Source organism: Rhyacophila brunnea, unplaced genomic scaffold (genome assembly GCF_057557595.1).
Source record: "Rhyacophila brunnea isolate RB1 unplaced genomic scaffold, BYU_Rbru_1.0 scaffold_18, whole genome shotgun sequence".
NCBI classification, from domain to species: Eukaryota; Metazoa; Arthropoda; class Insecta; order Trichoptera; family Rhyacophilidae; genus Rhyacophila; species Rhyacophila brunnea.
Window position 1 is genome coordinate 18,111,237 of NW_028232837.1, and position 17,788 is coordinate 18,129,024.

Below are 17,788 nucleotides of genomic sequence, written 5' to 3' on the forward strand. Positions count from 1 at the left end.
CGTCCCGTGGGTATAGGCAGGGTATGCGTTGCTTGGTTAGTAAATTAAGATTATCAGATACAGATTTGGGAGTTTATTACATTTACATGAGAATGTTTAAAAGTCGGTAACTTCCATTTATATTAAATGTTTTTATATATTTTTTTTCTGGATTCTGATTCTGATTCTGTCAGTTCTTTTTCGACATATGTGTATTCATAAAATATCAAATCTTGCTCTGTTTGTTAGTTAAATAGAATTAACATGGATGTTGATTGCAAAGTCATTATATCAATAAGCCGCCAATTTTTATATTAGACGGCTAACTTTTATTATGATTTTTTATTAGTTTTAAATACGTCAAGAACGTTTTATTTTACTATTCGCGTTTTATAATTGTTTGCTAATAATATGTTTGCAAAAAGAAAATATTATATTTATTTTGCAGTCCTACATATGCATAATGTTCTTTTTTGCGATTATCAAAATATGGTGGAATACGGAGATTGCCGACTTTGAAACCAATCACCTTCATTATCCATTTAAGATAAACATGCAGGCATGGTCTATTCCAGTTCACGAACTTACAATAATATTTTCTAACTAAGAATCGGATAGACTGAGAAGAAACAACGTTCAATATGTTATTTATGGGTATTTGTCTAAATCATTACTTCTCAAACTGGGGGGCGCAAAGAGGGTCCTGGAGCTCCTGCCAGGGAGCTGCTAAATATTTCAGTATTTGAAAAAAAAAATTATAAAAATGTGATCACTGGACGATACCTGATACAAATCAGTCGAAATCTCGAAGTCAAATTTTCGCGCGATCACAATACTTTATCCGATATGGATACATTAATAATCTACTAATATTTATAAATTGTTTAAGTAAACAAAACATTATACAAAATTTATATAGACCTAATTGCGACAACATACCTATGCGAAATAGCATTTTCATCATTACTGGTAATACAAAATAAACACAGGTCGTCACTTCCATCGGTGACTTTGGAGCAAACCCTGCGAATTAACATTTTAAACATTATATCGGATATTGATTCATTATATAAAAATATACAATAATTCCCCTCTCATTAAATTGTGTTTGTAGGATGTAGCTGTGGTAAATTTTAAGTTTTTTTTTTTTTGCTTCACAAGCTAGTAAATGAAATTTTCTATTAGTTTTAATGAAAATGTACCTATAATAATTAATGGTAAATAAAGTAGATACTGTTTGTTACTAAAGACTAATTTTTTTTGGGAAAGGGAGCCTTGAAATTTTATTTTCTGCTTTCGGGGGCCGTGGCATGAAAAAGTTTGAGAAACATTGGTGCAAATAACTAAAATACACATTATTATTAAAAATCAATATACTAACTCAAATATTCAAATCCCATGATCACAAATTCTGTCCGATATTTTAATCCCTGCAATCAATACAAAAATCTATGAAAAACACCAATATTTTTAAATATGTATTCTGATTGCGTAAAGTTCAATGAATTCTTTCTAATAATCAATGCCAGGTACGTACTCAGACTTGGTCCGATTGATTGGCCTTGGCTTTCCGGTTCTGTACGAAGTTTTCTTTTGAGTCAGCCACCTTTCTTTTGAGTCCTTTCATCTTTACTTACTCGTATATCTGGCGTAAAAGGTTTATGGTTGGCTTAATCTACACCGCCCCTCCCCTCTACTCAATACAGTGGCAATCGTAACAAGTTACAACCAGGCATTACAGTTACATTCAGCTATTGTGTAGAACTGGTTGTTTGAGGTAATTTTATTTTGCGAGCCTGTTCTTAACATCGAGACGATATAAATTAATAATGCGTCTCACTAATCTACGCCATCCAAAAAACTGAGCAATAATTCTGTTGCACTTCTAGGAAGAATATGATAACAGTAATGTTCCCAAACTGAATGCAAATATCATGTCTGTATTTTTGATTGCCACCAGGCGTGCATATAAAAGGGGTACGAATGAAAAAAGATCCAAATATTATAATATAGGTAAATGGAATATTATTTTTTTGAATTGGTACAACCATTTGAGGTATAAAAGACAAGATAGTATGGACGATACAAATATACACTAACTACTGTCCGACAAGAAGATCTAGGCAATAACCGGAAGTCGCTCTAGTCGAAGTGCGATTAACTAAATATGAGGGGCTTGTTAATTCACAGTTTTAACAAGTGGACAACTCGTTGATAACCGGAAGTCGTAGCAGTCAAAGTGCGGTTAAAAACAGGACGGGTTATTAGTTCACAGTTTTAACACGTTGACAAGAAGATCTTGTTCGACAGTAACTCACTAATAATTATGATTATAAGATAACGTGTTATCGATGCAACAGATCTCAATAACCATGAAAGTTCAGGGGCCCACGAAATAAATTATTAAGGATTTTTAAAATGGCCTCACCATACTATTTTTCTTTGTGCGTGCCTGGTTATCACTGACCACAAACCTATACAGTCGTACAGTCACAATAAGGAATTATGAATAACTAGTCACTGATACTGAGTGATATTTTATTTCATAAAATTGTAAGGAGTGCAATGCACTTGTGTGGTATTGGAGCAATGCTTCCAATTTGGTTGTGATAACATGTTTAAGTCCCCAATAATATAAATATGTCGTCAGCCTTTTTAAGTTTTACATTAATTATTGATTGAAATCAAATACATTTAGTGATGATAAAAGATAACTGATAACAACTTACGACTAGATAAAATAATATATAATGTGACAATGTATGTTAAATTCAACAGCGACCGGGTTGTCAAATGAGTAAACTGAAAGGCACCACTGGTTTACATAAGACGTGGAAACAGAGAGCCAAATGACACGATAACAATTCGTTTAATTAACTAGATCTAACTAATGTTTAAACATGTAAAGGGATTGTAGTTTTAAATTGATTCTCGTAGACAATAAACAAATTCGGTTTAATTATGTAGGTTTAATTGGAAAAAGACAAAAAATAAGACACACAAAAATAAGAAATATTTCAAAAACCACAGACGCTCTAAACCATGCTCAAAGACTTAAATGGAAATGGGCGGGTCATGTAGCGCGACTACAAGATGAGAGATGCAGGGTTCAATTCCCTGCCGGGTGGCTTACTTTTTTCAAAAAAGATTTTTTATATTGGTTATAATATATTTTCTCAGAAAGTGTTTTCCAAAAATTATGTATGTTCAATTATTAGAATGGTATATTCTTAAATCTTGTGAATTATTCGTTAAATAAAAGAAATAGTTAATTATACATCATCTTCTTCATCATTATATCTTCTTTTATTTGTATTATTCCTATACCATTCATCCGATTGCGATGAAACTTTCGTCAGTTGTTGTGCGTACACCCGTAAAGGTTTCTGAATTAAAACAACTATCTTCTTCTTCTTCTATTATATCTTCTTCTATTCGTATGCGTTCCTAAACCATTCATCCAATTGCAATGAAACTTTGGTAAGTTGTTATGCGCACACCCGCGAAGGTTTCTAAATTAGTACGATTTTTATTCTTCTTCTATTCTATCTTTTTCTATTCATATGCGTTCCTATACCAAATTTGGAAAACCCATGCTTCTCACATGGACAACTGGATGTGGCCTGCACACGCGTTGGGAAATCTTCTGATTTATTCGTGTACGCACCAGACGGAAAAACAAAAAAAATATTGTGTATCCATAAGCACTTCAATAAACAGAATTAAAACACAAACACTTTCTTTCTTTGGGTGGCATTGCAACGCATGACGGATACTCGATAGTGATTTATAAAAAAAACTAGCCAATACTATCTGTAATTTGTATTCTTAATTCAACGAAAACAAATAAGTATGACTGAAAAAGTGTGCACTATTTTTGTCGAATCGCCCAAAGCATACCTAAACTATTATGGTTAAGATTAGGCAAGGTTAAATTAATTTTTAAAAACCCAACCGTTACCATTTGCAGTTGGTATTCTTAGTTCAATAAAAACAAATTAGTATCACTGACAAAGATAAGTGTACACTATTTATGTCGATCTTAACAGCGTACCTCCACCCTTCGCCACTGGTAGATAGGTACCTAATTCCGTCATCATTTTTTAACAACTACTAAAGAAAATGTTTGACGTGCCTATGTAAAAGTATTTCCTCAATTAATAATTTTAGTAATCGAATATATTTTAAAACCTTTTATAAAATATATTATACTTCTTTTTCATGCTTTGATTTTTTACAAAATATGCACATATATTATATTATTGTTTTCATTAACAACTATTTCTTTTCGATGACCTTTTAATGACCTTTTTGACATGATCTTTTCATGCGAATGACAACACTTTTTCATGAATTTTGTTCATCTGAATTCGACTTCAAAATATTATTTTTTATATTTGAACTGTTGAAATTTGAAAAAAAAAGCATATTTTCTGACTTAATTTATATGGAAAATTTAAAATTATATAATATTATAGTATTAATAATAGGTACTGAGTTTGTTTTTACCCACGTCATTGGTATGTTGTCTATTGTGTTTCATAAAAATATTTCTCTATTTTTAACAAATATAAAATTTCTTTAATAATATATCTACCTACGCGATTTAGAATTCTTAAACCTTTTCCAAAACAAAAACAGAGTATTATAAATATTTATATATATTCTGTACAAAAATACGTAGGTGTGTAAAAAAATAGCGTATTTAATACACAATTTAAACAAGAAATAAATTAAAATTCATAAATAATGTATGACTTAAAAGTAATAATATGTTTGTAATGGTTACATGTAAATTGTACGTATTACATTTCACCGTAACACAGTAAGCCGTTAGCTTTCTTATCGGAAATAGATGACCGTATAGTTATACTCTATCTATATCACGACATGAAACAATTACGCGTTATTCGTGGATCATTGCAGACAATAATGTCAAAATTTTATTAGATTCTAATCTAATCTAACCTAACCTAAAAAATAATCCAGTATATCGGCTATTTTCAAAATTTGTTTGCCGCTGGCTTCCTGTAACTCGACAAGAACCGTGTTTTATTTAGTCATGGATTTTATCTTAGTACTATACGACACAAAAAAGATGGACGGTCTTTAATATACGACCATATATTTACGATACAACATTTTACGGTGAAGTGTGATACGGAAAACTGCATGCGTACAAATTTCCAGACACGGTTGGTAACTACTGACATAATATGCAGTTTAATGATTCCAAGACGAAACTGTTCAGTATTCCAATATTATTAAGTGACGATTTATTAAAAAAATAACAATTAAAATTATGTTTTTAAATAAATATTTCTTTTTATTATTTAACAAAAATATAAGGTTAATGATAAATATTTTTTTATTGAATATGTACCTACTAGCGATGCCAGCATTTTTGACCGGGTGAAATACGAAAATATAAACTAGACTGATATACATAGGCCGGGTAGCACATATAAACTCGTTTTCACTTCAACACATCAAATATATCGATGGGATTTTATTGATATTCACAAAACACATGTAATTTAATGTACCCCTACACACAGCTCGAATGCAACATTTTAGACAAAAACAGCTGGTGTCGCAAGAAACAAATTTCAGTCGACATGTGCAAAAGCTGCTTTTTCATTAATTTCGTTTAATTGTCAATTACATTGAGCTACTTTACGAGCTGTTTGTTGGCGAATTTAAAAGCGGGCAATTCAGCTACTGCGATTGTGATGATGACACACAAAACTTTCCATTTGCTGAGAAGCCACAAGCCAGCTACTATTTTGACAGAGCGTAGTTCGTTTATTTACCGTGATGTCTCTACTACGCAGACGCAGTAAGCCCACACGCCGGCGTGTAGCATGTAAAGTTGACCGGCTTTCAATTTTTCCCGGTATATTGTTTATAATCTGCTTATTAGCTTGTTCGATGAAGATACTGGGCGACTTTACAGGCAGATTGTAAATTCGCCAACAAGCAGCTCATAAAGTAACTCAATGTAATTGACGCTTTAGCCGCGTAATATCTCTGTCCTGCCATGACAGAAATGCAACATTGCACTCGTTTTATTTATAACCATACTCAGTATATACGATTTTCAATGTGTGACCGGGTTAACAAAGAGAGAATAATTCGACTTTGAATTGAAATTTATGCAGCCACGTAGGTATATTGACAAACAACTGTTGTATTTAAATACGAGACTCTTTACCCACACCTCACCTCACTGCTCCACCACTGCTATTTAGTCATTTTCATAAGACATTATTGCAAGTGTATTATTTTGGAGAAGTTTTATATGATATCAATATATACTATAAGTTATATATAAGTTACATAAATATTAGTCTAGTAGCTATTAAGTGATGCTAGAACAAAAAATATACAAAATAACAATTTAAAAAAATCCTTATTAGTTGGTGCTTAGGTATCATATAAATAGTCAAAAAGCACATCAAAGTGCCAATATTTCAAAATTAGAGACATATTAATTTTGTTTATTAGTGTATTTAGATAGTTTGGAACAATCTTACAATCATAATAAATTTAATAATAATACTTATCTGTTTAACTACTACTACTACACTACTGTAATTGGACGGGACAGCCTGTGTACTGAATGGGATCTACATTCACTGGATTCTGGGCGATGAGCTTTATCGAATAGCCTACCTACGCTACCAGGGAACACATAATTAATGGGAACTGAAATACTTAACGGATGTAGAGTAACAGGCGACCGATCTCGAAAGTGGAAAAATATAGGATACACTTAAGCACGTGTCAAGAATACGTCGTTATTCTAAACTTAATCTTTATTCTGACAACCGCTCTCGCTTTATCCAATGACGCCCATTCAATATTGGTGTTTTTGCAGGTTGCCACGCACACTATTTTACGTCTATAATGTGTGTTTCATTTTCGTAGGACATTCACAGATTCAAAACCCTGCATCAAAATGTAGTGTATTGGGGTATAGCCTATCGGAAGTATATGTATCAATCTATTCTGTGTACGCTACATATTTCTAACCATGCCCAAATTTTCTAAAAACTATCCATTTTAAGTGTTATTTTGTTGACGATCATAATTTGTATTTGTTTAAATCAAGACATTAACAATACGTACTAATTGATTCCTAGACGTCGTCGAGATCTCTGCAAATATTAATTTTAACGTGCATTTTGATAAAAAAAAGTATGACCATTATGACAATTATTATAACTGAAAAAAAACATTTTTTTTAAATACACTACCAACGTTGGTCGCAGAAGCTATAGACTTTTTAATTTCTGCAAAAAGCTATTAACCCGTCGACAACTAATATCGGAATCATTTTCGTCTGCATATCAGCTCATCATTACCTGCGCTACGCTTATATGGCGTGATTACTTTTCGGACCCAATCAGTGACCGTTTAACGCTGACGATCACCGACACGTGCAATATCCAATTTACACGAGGATTGATTGACAGGTATTTCGCCGAATATCGGAATTAATCCATGCACGTAGATGGGAGTTGGTTTAGGAAGTAGGTACTTCGTATGTGTTATTAATCATTAAATTATTCGATGTATCAGTATATTGTTGCAAACACTGTGATATCATCATGCCATCATGGTACAGTGCGGAACACACTAGCTTCTGATTCAGTTTGATTCTGGGCGAGGTCATATTAGGTGATTTTCTCCATTCCTTGGTGTTTGTGCGATTTTTTCACTTTTACTATTGCAATACTCTATTTCACCATACTAGTGTTATTATGCCACGTGGAATGTTAAGGTATTAAAAAAAAAGATAAGGTAATAGTTGTTCTTTATTATTTATTTTAAAAAAATCATCATCAACCTAAACTTATCCACTATAAAGATATCTATTTAAGTTGATTATATTCTTATATTACTGTGTTGGTATGTACTTTCTCTAAACTTAACTATTTCATCGATCTAGCGACCTCTGAATCTACCTTTCAGATGTCATCTACCTTATGGGTATGGTATGATTGAATAATTAAATTTATCGAACGATTGTCTTATTTTTGAGTCACACGCTTAGCACATTTCCATTCGAGATTTTTAACGAAATCTACCTCACCATACTGTGCAATCTCAGGCATAACTCAAATGCCTTAAATCGATGGACCTCTAGATGCGGAAGAGAAAATCCACAAAGAAAAATCACACATCGATCAATCTGCTGTATTATGTTCAAAACCTTGGAATATAGGTTACTGTCTGGTCGTCAGGCCATACAAATAGAGCATGTTCTAGTAATTCGAGAGAGAGCGGTTTTTTTACTCCCTCTTGCTCAGTTTTCCCGCTCATTATGTATCTACCAAGTGTCACTGGCATCGTTGGGAAAATGACGCCATCTTGATAAAATGGCGGCTAAAAACGATTTTTGAGTAATATTTCATTAGGTGTTGTCTATACAGAAATTTTTTTCAGAGATGAAATAAATTCGTTAAATTTTAAAACAAAAATTTTTACAATATTTTTTTGGTAAGGTAAACGGCTTCAACACAATTTAAGGAATTAATGTTAGTACTTAGCTATCAGATATCAGATGTCAGATACAAGAATCATAAGGTAACCCACACCTTCACATATATTTGTTTTTATTTTGATAAAAAATATACCTAATATAAAATGAGAAGTTATAATAAACAATGTGTATACCACATCCCACGCGATTAATCACGAAAATCTTTACGATTGATATATTCATTGGTTCTCAACGTATATCAAGTCTAAATTTACAATACATAATTTCTAATTCTTCTTTGTATTAGAATCTTTATCTACTACAAGACGTTACTCTATAAACTGGCAAATGCAACCCCTTTTTCCTCAGTTTTAGGATCTCACTGAAGTTATATTTCAATATATATATATATATGCATTACATAAAAAAAATAAGTCTTCAATGTTTTGTAACACGCTCATAATATGCATGTTGGGTAATCAAAGATCACCATTTCACCGTATTGTCTTGAGTACAACTTACTTTATTTAGAATTTTGTTGAAGATTTTCCATGTACAGATCTCGATCTAGCACCTACGACTGAAATACCAGGATCAGAGCCATCGATTCAGGTGAAACAATTCATTCAAACAACACATTCAATGATCACCAACCTTAGTAATATGATACATGATATGAAGAGATACATTATATTATTTTGATATTCTTTATGTTAATCATGTCGTTTTATAAATGTCTTCAATTTATCATTTGCAATTTTCGATAATAAAAATAAATAAATTTTAATTTTAAGGTCTACCAAAAATATTCTCGAGTTTCTATCATACCTATTCTGTTGCAATACAGAATCATAGCCAAGTTCAGCATATTTCAATAGACTCCCGTTTTTTTAGTAATATATAATAATAAATTAATACCTAGTAAAAAATAACAAAATAACAAAAAATAACGAGTGCGTGCTACCTGTGCTCCTGTATGGCTGTGAGACATAGCATCTTACTAAGCTTCAAGAGTCTCGGCTTTTGAGCTTTGAGAATCGATGTCTCCGCCGAATCTTAGGTGTACATTGGTACGACCGCGATACAAACAACCGAATTCGTGAGCAGACACAACAGCTTTCGGTGATTGAAGTTATCACGAAGAGACGATTTACGTGGCTGGGACACGTATTCCGGATGCCGCCAAAGAGTGCGGCACTTCGTACCCTTGTGACACAGCCTCAAGGGCTCCGTCGCCGTTGCCGGCCCTCCCTCACCCTGCAGCGGTGCTACAGAAGCAACCTACGTGCTGCAGGTCTGACATGGCGGGAGGCGCAGGAGTTGGCAATGGACCGAGGGAAGTGACGCCAACTTGTGCTTGCTCTATGCCCCAATGTTGGGACGTGACAGGGTGGAAGAAGAAGAAATAACAGATTACTTTTATATTCAATTAAATTAATACAATATGTATTATTGCAATTGAATTACCATTATATTATATAATATATAAAATACACAATACGGCAATTTTTCTTGCTAATTTCCAAATTTCTTACATAAACAAAATCAATACAGGAGATAAAATGAATGATTGAATGAAATTAATTACGGCTAATTCTGTAAAATTTCAAATGTAAATTTTGTCTCGATTTCTATTTTAATTATAAGATCTTAAAACAAAAATTTCAAACACCTGTTTCAAACATTTAATGAATCCTTCCACTTCATTTCACTCCCATTGGGTAAAATAATATAACCAAGAAAATATTATAAAACAATAGTATAATGTGGGGTTGCTGCCAAATGTTGGTATTTTAAGTTTAATATCAATTATTATTGTGTATTTAGATAAATATTTATGCCATAAAAAATTAGATCTAACAACGGAAAGGTAGTCATAATTTTGACAAAAGTATTAATTAACTGTTGATTTCAATATATGGTTAGATAAATGTTTGTAGGTTGACACTTACCAACTTTTTTACTTTCAATAATTATTGAACATTCGTGTAAATGTGTAAAATCGTATTTGCCAAGAGTTGTTAATTGTGATCTTTTGTGTATTATTCTTAAATTACGTGGGTTATTTAACATAACGAAAATTTTAGTATTCAAATCTATTAAAAAATCTAAATTAAATCAAGGTTAGACTAAGACTGAGTTTATTGAAGATTACAAACTTTTGGCAGTAGCTCCAGGATATTATTTTTTTTATTTAATAATTATCAATATAAGTAATACGACATGTATTTTGCACACATGATGAGTACCGAAATTTGTGTTTTAGATTGTCTAATGTTGTGCATTTATTGTCAATACAGTGTTGAAATAGATTGTTTGTAAAATTGAGTAGAAATTCTTCGTGAGAGTTTTTAATGTGAGGAATAAGTTTTAATATTAGAGTCATGAATGGATCGATAGCTCAAAATATAAAAGCACTCGTCCGGGTAGTGAAATATGTGAGTTCGAATCCTACTCTTTTAATAGTTTTTTTTTTTCAATTAAACTATTTTTTCGATTTTTTAATTATCCAATTTTAATAGGCAATACAAATATAACATTGTAACGTTATTAGCATGTACATTAAATACAAAATAATAATATTTGAAAATACTCATTGTATTATAATTATAGTCTGATTACAATATTATATTAAGCAATTTCGATAATTACAAACACCAGTTATTTCTATTACAATATTCAAAATACTTTTTACACACGGCTGCGATGGTTTTTAACGCAGATGACGTAATCGATTTATCTTAAAATTTTAAAGGGGGCCTCGAATCAAGTCGATAATGCAATTATTAAATCAAAAAATTAGTATAAAATTCTACTCAAGTCTCTAAGCCAAACACTGACCATACAATGCATAATAATATTCTGCATAATACAGCATGTGCATAATAATAAGCATAGGAACAGCGCAACTTTTCAACAATTTTGATACAAATTCCAATAATATATTACAATACACTTGTGGTATTATAAAACTTTACGTGGTATAGTATGTAATCCGCATATTAGTTTTAGTAATAGTTTATAAATAAAATATCATGAGATAAATTTTATAATAATAATGTAGCAGTTTCACAAAGTGCTTAAAATTATCTTTTAAAATTCATTAGAATGTCAATATATAGCACACTGAGATCTTTAGGGTCGTAACTGCAAAAAACCCAAAAATGACTTATGAATGTTCCATAAAAAAAATGTAGTGCTATATGGCATTAACTGCTACTTGAAAGCAGTGGCCTCCTACACAATTGTGTCCATATGGATATGTTATATGTAAGGCGATGTCTTTACCTACCAGAGGCATCTAGCGGAAAAATACGCAGCTTGCAATTTGAGACATTATTTTGATAATTTACAATTTCAACTGTGTTAATTAATAAATATGTATCTAAAAACGTTAAAAAGAAAAATACTTTTAATTTTAAGTCAAAGATAAACTTACAATTGAAAAAAAAATGTAATAAAATTTGAATTTATTGCAGGACCCAGTCTTTATTCATTATTATTACATTAATATTTTATGGTCATATTTATTATTAAAATTTAGTTTAGTTTTCTATGTTTTACGTAGAGATTTTGGGCTAATTCATAGTTTTAAGAGCATACTTCAGTGAAAAGGCAAATAATTTTCAACTATAGGTGCAACGGAATTTCGAACTCTCTGCCAATCGGAGAGCGAAGTCGAGCTGTGAACACGTCAATTTGTTTTGTGATGGCGTCGGGGGAATTTATTCTTAAGTCGTGTGAAGATGACTACAAAACGTTACCCATTTACTTGAAAAATAAAACATGTCAATGAATATATTATTATTATTATTATTAATTGAACAATAAACATAACATTAAATGGACGCATGTTGAATTTTTATGACAAAATATGTTTTGTTCTGCACGCGTCGTTTGCACAATTTTCGCGTAGCGTAATCACGATTGTTTTAGACCGTGCCGCAGCTGAAGTACAGCCTTAATATTTTTTATATTTATTTAAAAAAAAATCGATTTTTATAAAAATATAAATGTGTATAACTTGAAATTCTTTTTATTTAAATCAAATCGAGCTTCGATATTGGGACCATAACTAAGTAAAACTCACGGTTACAACTGACGGTTAAAACTGACGGTCAAAACTGTCGGTTAGAACTGACGGTTAAACGGTCGGATTAAACTGTCAGTTAAAACTAAAGGTCAAAACTTACGGTTTAAACTGTCGGATAAAACTGACAAATTATATATTTTTAGCAGTAGCACTTTTGTTTTACCATAATATAAGAAGCAAACTCTCAAAACTATCGGAAAAAAAACTTGTGCCTATTTTAAGAAAGGAATAATTATTACTTACTACAAAATAAAAAAATGTAAATCATACGAATATTATAATATTGTTTCAGTGAATCAATAAAATACACAACATTAGCAAAATGATAATTTTATTTTATCAATGTTGGTGTATATTTTATGTCAATTTCTTTCTAATAAAAATAAATATAGTCATAATAATTATTAACAAAGTTATTTGTGTATCAATATCATTCAAGTAGACCCTACTGAAAACTGTGTATTTTAATGAATTACTTTTATACCCAGCCACCTCGGTCCAAAAGAATCATATTTTGAATCGAAACACATGCCATAATAATTTATTGTAATGTAACGAATAAGATGTGACCCAGCCATAAAATTTGAAAAGAAAATCATCGTCAACTTCCAATTAATAGCGGTTATGAAAAAATAAAATATTTGATCGTAAAGCACCTACAAGTATCTCTGATGACATAGATGCGGGTTCTAATCCCGGTTCTGGCAAAAATGGTGCGTTATTTTTTTCATTCTTTAAAATGGCTTACATGAACTCTAAATATGTTAACAAACGCTTATTTTTCCTCGCTTATGATCGAAACTGGTAATGTAGTTTTACTTTACTATACCAATATATTTTTACAGCGTACTATTTAACATTTCTTAAATTATTTAAATGATCGCATACAATACTACTTAGCTTTTATTGCAAACACACTGAGTTTCCCACGATACCATAAATAAGATAACCGTAATACACATTTTGAGAAAAATTACTTAGTTGTTCATAATGTGTTTGGTATAATATAAGAATCGATAAATTATTTTGTTCTCGTTGAATATTTATATATTTAATATACAATTGTAATATATTATAATATATCGTAAAATGTATTGTTATATCCCACAATTCCTTCTCACTGTGGTTCGGTGGTGCTACAATAAATTATTGTGAAGAGTCTACACTAATCGTGTTGTGACTATGTATTAATAATAATTTTAAATCAATATACTGTTATGTTTTCGGCAACGGAAATCCTTACCAACGGGCTCCGATCCTTCTCGTGATCCAGTGGAAGGTTCATGTCAGTAATAAGACTCGATGGATGTTAATCTTCAGAGATGTTTATTCGTCAATACTCAATTTACAATTACATGGTGTATAAATATAAGGGAAAGAACTCAATAGAGTTCGATCCGCAGTGAAACAACTCAGAGCAGAGCTGAATTATGTTTGAACAAGTTGAATGGTCCGAGTTGAATGAATCCAAGGATCATTTACAATAGTATTAATATGAAATAGTAAGTAAGTAATATTAGTGATGCTTAGTTCATGTACAAGGGTTTATATGTGTGTAGTAACACAGCTAGATAGGGTGGATACATTGGGGTTGATCAATAATATAATATTGAGTAGGTACATCGTAATAGTCGAAATCACATCGATTGAATATTCTTAACAATAGTACATTATTAGTAACTTAGGGTATCGATGAATCAACAAAAGGCAATTTATTGTCATTGGGAAGATATTATACAGAGGGGAGTTACAGATCCATAACAATACGTACTTACATAATTTGAAACAATTAGTACTTAATATTAGGTATTATTTTAAAATAATTTGTTGACATAATAATATATGTATGGATCTTATACGCATCTATTGGATTTATTGGATAATGTAGTGAAACACAACTTTGGTTGTTTGCTAAAGTCACTCCGATCATAATTCAAGTATATTCTAATTACAAAGTCAGTCTAATACTATATTATACTTTGACGCAATATTCTGAGTCCTTAGAAGTTGTTGGAATTTTAAGAAAATAACTAGCTTTAAATAAATAAGAAATGCTTTAGAATACTTAGGTAGCATCCCTGGATATCAACATTTTTATTCGAAGACGTCAATATCAACACATTGAATCATATTCGGATTGTAAACCTTAGTACGTATACACTAGCCGAAGGGATTGTAATATTAAATTGCAAGTGAAGGAGCAGATATGCCGTGAACTAAATCCAACTCATTTTTTATTTCCTTTGCTGTTAACCCTTTTATATTAAAATGTTTAATAACAGCTCTAAGCTCAATTTTCTCCATTTTCCATTTTTCCATTTTCCACAAGCAAATTTTTTTTTTAAATGTACGAAAACACACAACAACCCGACCAATCTGATTGAAACTTCGCAGCATACTGAATCGGTAGTGCCGCTGCATGAAAACAAACCGCTTACAGTACTAGTCGCGCCACTTGTCGGCTTTTCTAAGGACTTATTGACCCACCCTCGTAATCAATAAATAGCACTATTGTCGTAATTCACATTTAAGTGCCTCGGCCTTGATATGTTTTTTTTTAATTTTGTCCATAATGTGGCCATTTAAAAAAAATATCAGAAATAGTGATTTATTACGTATTTAAGCCTACTATAGTAAGGCTATGACATGAAACTGTAAATTTCAATGATAGTGATGATGATATTACTCAAATTTCGATAGAATTATGGGAAACTGTTTATAGAAAATGATGATTGTTGTATATTTAAATTAAAGGTAATAATTATTGCAATAGTAATAATGCAATCCAAAATCTTCATTTTTGCATACAGGTTGCCTAATTGTATTTTAAGATAATCTAACTACAACTACTATCGGAATTAACAATTCAGTGACACGGCCTATATACATATTCAGCCTTCATTTTCGTTAATATATAGCTATGTATAAACATTTTAAGTATAGGTACATAGTGACTAGTGACTATGTACTGATGGAAAATACGATTAGAGAATATTCCTTGTGCTTATAACCATTTCCGATGTATAGGAAATGAAAATAGCGCAAATGAAAAAGCGATTTCGAATAGAATTAGCGCTGCTCTATTGCAGGAAATTCGAGGTTTCACTGAAAAACGAATTTTACAATGATTTTTAAAAGAAATAAAAACTTTACTTATTTACTATTTGAGTTACGTAAATGATTCAACGAAATACGATAATTTAATCGTGACTTTTTTGATTCATGTCATTGATTTTTTTTAACTGTAGTAACTATAGTCTAGAGCCGACCTTGGCTAATAAAAAAACATCGATTAAAAAAACTTCTGATTTTCTGTTTCCGTAATCACCAGTTAAATTGTATCACAGTCAGGAAGTCGTTCTGAATTAGATAACTTGTGGATTTGTCCATAGTATGTTTAAACATGTCTTCGCATCCGTGGCGAACGCTGCCTATTGGAAGTTTGACAGAAACACATCAAGTGGTTTGATTTTATATCAATGTGATTTCACCACAGTGATTCAGTTGTGTTTCGTGATAATATTGTTATCATATAAATTCTCATTCTGCGTCTATTTGAATAAAACATATTATTATGGATATTAAGTAGCGTCTTCAAGGATCCATTTTGCTCACCAGACTTCTTGCATCTTCCGCTTCGTCGTATGCACCATTTAAATGGTATTTAATGGTTTTTCAAGACGCTTGGTGTTAGTTTGAATAAGAGAAAGGCCGGTTTAAATCACTTTAAAGGCATTCAGAATACCTATCCAACACAGTTTCAGTGTCACATCTTCAACTTAAATGTGGCCAGACTTACCCGGTATCCGTGACAAGCATATATTTTAGAAGCTCATTGAAGCTGTACTGAAACTTTGTAGAGTGCTATGACTCACCACCGTAAAGCATCACCGTCATAGCACAACCATTTAATAAGCAGTATTAGGCGCCGGGCATATAGAATCTGGCGTGCGGTGGTGCTCGCTCATTTTTGCAATTTAGGCAGTGAATCACCAGGAATACAATAGAAGGTACACAGCGTATGACGAACATAACGCCTCGCACGCCTTATATTTCAACGCACACAGAATTGAGCGCGGCGTCCTTTGACGTCATAGCACGACAATAAAACAAAAATACCATGTATTCCAATACGTCAAGGCCCATTGAATGTGACCAGCGAAAGGGGCGCGACGGTTTCTAATTTATTCGGTGGCGGGAGCGTCGTTGTATAGGCGCGCGCTTATTCCGCATTGTCATATTAGTTGTTATTTGTAATTAAGATATTTTTATATATTTGTATGTATTATGTATTATGGCGCATTGGCCAAAAGCTGTAATGCCGTAATACTCTTTTTTTTATAAATAAATAAATAAATTATAATGTATTCTACACCGTGCGCTTACATCGCTTATTGTTATTGCAAATAATAACTTACTACGCTAGCACAATGACATCATTATGAAAATGAATTTAGAGCGGACAAATAAATTAATAAATTTTATAGCTTTGCAAAGAAACACGAGGCGAAATATGATCGGCGCCGCTTTTTACATAGGTTAGAGGTAATGCGCGGCAAGAGGCGTGTGATTATGGTTATGTATTTACACTTCGCATGCCGACTGCGCCCCGCTCGCCCCGATCCGACACTTTTGGTGGGATTTATGCCTTAGGTTCTAACCGAGTAATTCACGGAGTGTAAGACATTCTATATTGACTATAATACTGTCGCAGCCATTTTTATAAGAATCGTGAGCTATCTTTCTAAACATACATAATTGAGTAGGTAGGTTATAGGGCTTCTCTCATTTTTTTAAATACACAACTGTCACTCTCTAAAATTTCAAATTAGACTAAATAACTAAGTTATTTTAATTTAATAAATGGATAAAGTAGGTCAGTATACTATTTTAATTAAATGTAATAGAATTTATGATGTACCCATCAGAACAATGTCATAATTTGTATGCACATATTATCGGAATGTGAATGTGATGGAGAGAAGCCTTTTTGCTTTTAACATACTTGTTATTTATCATTATTTCTGATATAATATATTAGTAAGTATCTAAAACTGTTAACATTTTTGATGTTATACATAATAATCAGAACTTCTTTAGCTTATACAACGTTTTAAAGCTTGACATTCTTACCAATTCTGGATTATTAACACAATGCTTACGGGCCCTTTTAAATAATTTTGTAATTAACGTGTTAATTTGCATTTGAAAAGTAATTAGCAAAAACA